We start from the raw sequence: 8323 nt of genomic DNA on the forward strand, positions 1-8323 counted from the left end.
TCGTTTGACCCCAGTACTCTTTCCTGCCATGGCAGGGGGTTGGACTTGATGATCTGCTCAGGTCCCTTCTGACCCTAGAAACTATGAAATTTTGTCTACATGTGCTCCTTGTTGGGAGCAGCCCAATATAGGGCTACTCCTACCCTGCTCTGGCCCCCTGCAGCAGCTAGGGTGAGCTCCAGGATCCCCCAGGATGCTAGCTGGGGGTTAGGCAGGGAGCACGAGGGCTGGTCCTGGTGCGCATGGGACCAGAGGAGCTCTCCCACCTGCAGCGGCAGCTGTGTCTTGGCCCTATGCACATCAGAAGGGGTCTTACTGTGCATGAGGCCAGGAGACCGCTGCTGCTGTGGAGGTCTCCTGGCCCTGTGCACATGGCAACAAGCCCTGTGCCCAGTGGGGCTTCCTTGCACAACCAGGGTCTGGCCAGGAGCTGTCCCATTCCTGGAGCCGTTCCCAGCCTGCCCCCAGCTGCTTGGGAATTTCTGTGTGCTTGGCTTCCAGATCTGTAGAGAGCTGTGCAGAGTCCAAAGCAAGGTGGGGTGGGTTGGAGCAGAGAGCTAACCCATCATGACACTGCTCGGCTCCTGGGGGCATCCAGGAGCTGAGCCATGCTAAGATCAGGGAGTCCCATCGCCTGGGGCTCCCTGGTGTTGGGGCTGAGTATCCATGCATGTGCTACTGCACAGTATCTATTGAGCAGTTCATGTATTTACAGGTAGTAGCTAACGCTGCAGTAGACTAATTAACTGCACAGCAAACAGTGTGCACGTGCAGATGGTGAAATTTTAGCGTGCAGTTGATTAGTCTACTGTACAGTAAAGCATCTCATGTAGACACGCCCATAGTGTACATCTCGGGGGCAGATAGAACTTCATCCTTTTTTTTGCATCATGATAGATATTTTAAATTAAACTGGATTTAACTTGCAGTGTGTTTCTATTTTCCTTCCAGATCTGAGGAATGACTTTAAACTGGAATATATAAACCAGCACATTTTAAAATGGACAAGAGCTGTGTGTTTGGAAGTTTTGTGTGTTTCTGTAATGGAAATACAGCATCAAGGACTTTTTCCCCTTAAATTCCCTGACTTTGGTTACTCTGGGAGCTCAATTTTTAGAAAGTAATTATATCATAACTATCCTCCCACCTCCTTTTGTTTTTTAAAGGTCCAAATTATTTTAATTTTGTAAAATGAACTACCCACAGGGCTGGTCCAAGGGTAACTGGCGTCCTAGGCAAGGTGCGTACCTTGGCACCCCACCACTTCCAATATAGAGGAAAAGGTAGGAGTCATGATTCTAATGATCTTTCCTCTGAGATCTTTTCAGAGGTCTTTCTCCCCTTACCGAACCAAAGGTCGTATATCAAGATGGAGCCGTAGCCAGCCAGGGCTGTTATTTAGAATGATGTTCCTGTTATTTTGTTCTGCAAATAATTTTGGCACCCCCCAAATTTTGGTCCCCTAGGCGACCTCCTAGTTTGCCTAATGGTTGGACCGGCCCTGCCCACAGCAGAAACTTTCTTAAATATTTCCCTTGCTTTTCAGTGGGTCCAAGTGACCCAGATATTCCATCTCCCTAAATTAGAAGGTAATTTTTCATGCAGCTTTCATCCTTTCTGGTGCATTGCACCAATAAAATGAAATGTAGCAGTACAACTCATTAATATCTCCACTACTACATTAAGTCCTGGATTATGTCCACAGTTAGTTAGTGAGCAGTGCATGTTGTCATTCTTCTCCCAGTTCACTTGCAGACTCAAAGGACCTTGACAGAGGTTCACTTTAAGATGTGATGGGATCTAATTCTTGATCCCAAGAATTGTGCATCCTGCCATGCCACATGCGCATCATAGGACATGCAACTGTTGGGATTGGATCCCAATCGTACCTTACTTGCTGGTACAGAGAGAGCCCAGGCTCATGAACCTGGCCTCCCCCTGCATCAGCAAAATGAAACCAATCAGCTGATTGCTAGAAGCCAAACTGGTCCCTGGTCCCAACCCACAATTATCTTGATGCATGGGGAGCTTTAAAACCACATGTGATGCCCAGCTGGGTGACACAGGTTTTATACAGTTCCATGTAAGGCATGATATAAAAGAGCCACAAAATTATTCCACATATAATGTAGCTTGTTCACTGCTTTATCATACCTTAAACTGACTTACACATGGGACTGGGTTGTTATTTAAGGTGCGGCTAACCTGTTAATTGCCTCTTAAATATAACGTGCGTCAGGGGCATGCGTATAAATGCCTGACAACATTAGCATGCAGGATCCTTGCTCCCTACTGGAAGTCAAAGCCACGGGTTAAGTATTTAAGTTCTCTAGGCAACACCTGATAAATGATACCTAAGACTAGGGGCCGCCAAAGGTATTATGAGTGGAGAGCTGCTTAGGGGAGATCCAGGGCTGTGTTTTTGCCACCCCCACAGCCATGAATGGGCTATTTTTATTTTATTCTCTCCACCCCCCACTACAAGTCGTAGACAGACAGCTTCCACCCTGCAGACCTACCAGCCCTCCCCAAGCCTGATAATGCCCTGGACACACCAAATCCCCCGTGCATCTGCTAGCCCCCACGAGCTCATCCACCCCACCCCTCACTCTGACTTAGGTTGTGTTCCTATCACAACTCCCAGCTCCAGCAACTGTCTGCACAAATGGGACCTGGTCTACAATCACACTGGGTAAAGTAAGCCATGTGACTGTAGCTCAGGTCCTGCAAACATGTAAATGTGCCGTATGAGTTTCTGGCTTAGTGGGAAGGGCACTCATGGGAAAGGAGAAGGGCTGTGTTTCAAGTGCTACTCTGATGCATGCATAATATGAAATACATTACTTTTGGTATGGAGTGGAATCCAGGCTTCCTCTCTTGTAGGTGAATGCCGTAGCCCCGGCCACGTGGGTATGGATTCTTGCGCAATACGAAAGTTAGGCCACATGTAGTGAAATGACTTCACCGGGGGAAGAAAACCAGACACCAGAATGTCCCATAGCCTGCTGGTTTAGATCAGTCATCTCGGCAGAAGGTTCAGCAAGGGAACTGAATCCAGATGTCACATATCCAGACTGCTCTGGCTACCAGATGGAAAGGGGAATGTTAGCAGCACCACCTCCTCTGATTGGGTTTTGGGCTCCAAGAACCCTGTCTGAAGACAAATAAAGGAATACCTAGTTTGTGGATCATGACAGAGCTTGGGCATGAGCTATGTGCTGGGTTGCGCATGTCTGTCAAGATTGAGATGATTCTAGATGTGTCCAAAAGCTGACCTGAAGGTGCTTACTGATAAAAGATGCATTGCTTTGAGCTTTAGGTGTCTCCATCCAGGGTTAGGCTGTAGCTGAGTTGGGATTTTGAGGTTCTCAGTTTTGGACTGATCTAACTACGTTGGTGGATATATGGAACTTAGGCATCTAAGTCTGTGTATTAGGCCCCCGTCTCTTTGCTTTGTGTCTACAGAGTATTTAACACAGAGAGCTCCTACACCATGACTGAGGATCTTGGGCACTACAGCAATAAGAAACACAACAATGCTAAAGGGCATCATCTTTAATCAAATTTGTCTCAGTTCTCATTTGGACAACATTTTCATCAGTCAATGGGAGTTCTGTCTGAGTCAAAATTAAGCAAGGGCTTCAGGCTTTGGTCCCATGCATTTAAATGTACGGCATAAATATTCATTTAAATAGTGAGCTCGAATAGGCCTTTGTCTTTCAGACAACTATGGAAGTGCAAGATGGGACATGATGGCTCGGAGCCATCTAATCAGTCATTTAATCTTGCTGCCTTTTCTATCTCCTGCGCTGGCTGAGGGATACTGCATCCTGGAGCCTGGTTCGCTGCTCTCATTTTTGTTGCTTTTTTCCCGTTCTCTAACAGCTGAAAGAACAAACTCCAGCTTTTCATTGTCTGTTTTAACTTGGTCCCCAAAGAAACCCAGACCGTTTCTCCACAAAGCCAAGCACCTGCACACTCTGTGCGTAGTGCATAAAGAATGGTTTTCAAATCAAGAGCCCAATTCATAACAGTGCTTAAGCACTTCCCCTCCCTCCACAAGTAAACTGTGCACTTTTTGAATTCAATCAACCCATTTTTGTCTGTACAAAGTGACAACCTCTCCATTATCCTCGTGGGGGGATGCACAAGCCAAAGGAGAACAAAGTCAACAGAAAAAGAGGTAATTCCAACTCCAGCAAACAAACTGCCTGTATTCATTAGGGCAAACGGCCCACTCATCCACCCAGCACTGGTGGGTTTGTCAGGCCTTGTCAGTGAAAAAAAAATTGAATTTCTTCTGGACACCTGCATAGGCCACCTCTGTGACAGTGTCCCATTTCCCCCACCCCGCCTCCTGTTTAGGCAAACATGGATCAAGCAGCAAAATAAACCAACACGTGTCAACCATTAAAATTTATGAAGGAAGAAAACATTTTGAAACATGAAAACTACAGCCAGCCTGATATAGAAAGTTCCACTCATGTATCTTTCCTGCCCCCCTTCTTTTTTTAATCCCGGTCTTTATTTCCATTTACAAATCTCAGGAAGCCAGGTTCAAAATGTGCCCTGATCGCTGTGCTGAAGGGTAGCGTTGGAAATTCATGCTTGACAGCTGCTTGTTTTGTTTATGACCGTGGTGTCATGAGTCAGCATTTCCATTTTAATACATCATTCATAATAAAAAGAACCATGTTTGGGTTGGGAGAGAGGTAAATTTAAGGCTAAACGTAGGACCACAACCCAGGCACTGGACTGTGTTTAGTGAAGCTCAGGAGCTGGGAATGGAATGGTGCATTTTTTCCCCCCTGTCTCTCCATTGCCATGAGCTAGAGACTCAAAGGCGATTGGACATGGTAGTAGCCACATTACTCCCTTGTGTGTTGTTGGCTACAAAAACTGATATATCTTCACCACATGGCCTGGTTAGGTATTAGGCTTGGGGTGAACTAAAGTCAGATACTGGAATAGCATCAGAAAGTAATGGGATTAGCTCTGAGATTGGGATTAGCTCTGATGGGATTAGCTCTGAAAAGCTATTGCAGTTACAAGGGACTGTCAAGGTGCACGGATTCTAAAGTTATGACCTTTTTCAAGATGAGATGAGATGTAGGCTATAGAAGGGCAGTATGGTCTAATGGACAGGGAGCTGAACTAGCAGTCCAGGGACAAAAGCTCATATATGCTATGAGATACTGTGAGTTTCATCTCCTCTCTGCCTCAGTTCCTCCAACTCTAAATTAGGAATAATTGTACTTACCTCTTTTGTTGCAAAGCACATTTTGATTTCTGGATTTTGTTGCAAGGCACATTTTGATTTGTGGATTCTGAAAGCTAGATGCAATTATAGATGCATTCCAGGCTTAAGGGGCAGTACGGAGCTAGCATTTCAAATCTTAACTGCCCGGATCTCAAGTTAAGAATTATGTCATTTTTCTAACCAGATTCATTAACAATGAAATGACACAGCTGGTAGAAAAGGACTCAAAAGTTTGAGCTCCAGTTTCTATGGGGATTTCTGTAAATAAATAAGCTATCACTACTTCAATCAGTAGTTTGTTTTCAAACAATGGGACAAATTGGACAGAAATTGTCTAAATCTGGATGCCAAATCTAAAGCCCTCAGCACTTTGTAGAAGTTGGAATCTGGCTCAACACTTACTAACAGTAGTATTGTAACAACATTATACCCCATTCTGTGGCCAAAAAATGTGCTGCAAAGTTAACCCTTTCATGCAGAAGCTATTACTTATGCTTGTAGCCCTTCTGGTTGTAAAATAAGCCTTCCCCATATAAACCTGGTTTAAACTTCTCCAGTACTCCTGTCCTGCAGACTGACACTAGAATGAGAGAAATCTACATTGCTTCAAATCATGTCAGGAGCCTTTATCACTGAAGCCTGACAGGAAACTAAATATCAGCCTCAGCATCTTCTTAGCTGCTGATTTTTAGCACAGTGATGATGCTTAGTGCACAGCCCCATGGTGCCTTCTCTTCTGGAGAAGAAGGGTTGTTGCCACAGTGGTCTAGGGAGCAGGGTGCTGAACTGCAAGTCAGCTGTTCTCTACCATAAACCTATTACTTTTATAAAAAATGGGGCCAGACCCTTCACAGGTATATGTCAGTGTAGCCCTGCTCTGAAGGAAGCTGTTCCCATTAATGCCAGCTGAGGATCTTCTACCACTATCAGTCACTTTCATTATCTAAAAGATAAGTTGGCTTATTCAAGATGACCTCAAAACATGGACAAGATGTTTGCATCCATGAGATAAAGAAGGGGAAGAACTGAACAGAGTTGAGACTTGCCCATAGAAATGCAAAGAGCGGAACTGATTTGTAATGAGCAAAATGTGCAACCTGGGGGAGCATGGAGCTTGTCATTAACAAAGTTTGGTCAAAGCCGGTTCCTGTTTACTGCAAAGTGCGTGCTCTTGAGGAAACTGCAAATGATCCGTGCTATTAGGATTAGAACATTTTAATAGGCTACTGCTAATACTTAGAACTTCCATCCCCTTGAAGAGTGTTTCACATACTCCGCTAGTCCACAGCTCGTTGCAGCTGGTGCTGTACAGTAAACTATTTGTTTACTTGGCACTGACATGCCCATTCCTCAAACCTTTGACGTTTCAATGCAATATGAACATGGAGTGTTATTAACTTCTTTCCGCTACTTTAAGTCCTTCCAGTGACAATTATGCACATAGGGATTTGGAGTCACTTTGTCTGCTTGAAATCTGTAGTACATTCCTGTGGTTTTTCGTAAAGCTCCCATCATGTATAGGTCCTCCTACTGGAGATGCCCTGGGATGTATCATTTTGCTCAACTATATACCATGCAAACCAAAACAATGTCATAGATGGGATATTAGTTAATGGTCCAGTAATGGATGATCATGGGATATATCATAGAAATCATGGAGGAGAACGGCTGGAAGGGACCTTCACAAGTCATTTAGTCCACCCCCCTGCCCGAGGCAGGATCACCCCAATCCAAGCCATCCTATACAATCCATAATCTAAATTCTTTGTAAAACCCTGACATAACACAAAACATAACACCCGAACGCACCATGCAGGGGAACCGTGATAGCCAATGTCCTGCTTTTATGAAAGGTTGTTAGTATAGGCTCAAGAAATCCCAGGTAGAGGGCCATGCTCAGCACTACAGAGGAAGGCAAAACCCATCACAGTCTGTACCCATCTGACCATGGGTAAAATTCCTTCTGGATCCCAAATATAGCGATCAATCTGACCCTGAGCAGAGGGGCGAGACCCTCTAGCCAGGAATCTCCAAGTTTGTCCCAGCAGAAGCAATAGCACACCTTAGTGAAAATCCCCAGCCCTGGCTGTAGCCAACACCCAATGCCTCTCAGGGAAGCTTAAAAACTCCCTGATACATTTAGTAGAGAGTGGGAGGCAGGGAAAACAGCAAAGCCCAGAAGCATGGGAAAAACCTGTAGTAGAGCATAGGCATAGCTCTGCCTAGATCATGTCCAGCCAGTGACTGTTCAACCTCTTCTTGAATACCATCAGTGATAGCAAGTCCACAACTTCCCTAGGCAGTCTATTCCACTGCCTCACTATTCTATACTGACAAAGTTTTTCCTAATATCCAACGTAAACCTACTTTGCTGCAACTTAAAACTATTGGCCTACTTCCTACTCTCTGCAGCAAGAGAGAAAAAGTGCTTTTCCTCTTCTTTATGGCAGCCCTTTATGTATTTGAAAACTGCCATCATGTCTTCGCTTACGTGCCTTTTCTATAAGCTGAACATGCCTAGCTCCTTTAGCCCCTCCTTGTAAGACTTGTCTCCTAAGCCCTTCATCATCCTCGTTGCCCAGCCTCTGGACCCTTTCTAATTTCTCTACATTCTTTTTAAAATGTGGAGCCCAGAACTGCACATAGTAATCCAGATAAGGCCTAACCAGTGCGAAGTAGAAAGGCACTATCATTTTCTGGGTGTATCTTCACAAGATGCTTTACTGAGCATTTTATCTGTGTGTGTGTGTGTGTGTGTGTGTGTGTGTGTGTGTTACAAATATAGGGGTTATATATATAACCTCCCTGCTGGGCCCCCCTCGGCCAGGGGTTAGCGAGGAGTTAGTTAGGGTACTTCTGGAGAGGCTGGACGTGTTCAAGTCCGCTGGTCCGGATGATCTTCACCCTAGGGGTCTACAGGAACTGGCCGACGTCATTGCGGGACCCCTGGCGCGGCTCTATGAGCACTCGTGGTGCTCTGGCGAGGTGCCGGAGGACTGGAAGAGGGCCAATGTGGTCCCTATCTTCAAAAAGGGAAAAAAAGAGGACCCGGGAAATTACAGG

The 8323-nt window shown here is 45.3% G+C and overlaps 1 long non-coding RNA gene across 1 annotated transcript; it reads right to left on the reverse strand.

Annotated features, from left to right (window-relative positions):
* Positions 1 to 1379: 1379 nt before the first annotated feature.
* Positions 1380 to 2650, reverse strand: LOC109322014. Its single transcript, XR_002104279.1, has 3 exons — positions 2639 to 2650; positions 1928 to 1932; positions 1380 to 1501 (listed from the first exon to the last, which is right to left on the reverse strand). It is a non-coding gene; the product is annotated as an uncharacterized LOC109322014 (long non-coding RNA).
* Positions 2651 to 8323: the final 5673 nt, after the last annotated feature.

This window comes from Crocodylus porosus, unplaced genomic scaffold (assembly GCF_001723895.1).
Source record: "Crocodylus porosus isolate Cpor-Errol unplaced genomic scaffold, CroPor_comp1, whole genome shotgun sequence".
Taxonomy (NCBI): domain Eukaryota; kingdom Metazoa; phylum Chordata; order Crocodylia; family Crocodylidae; genus Crocodylus; species Crocodylus porosus.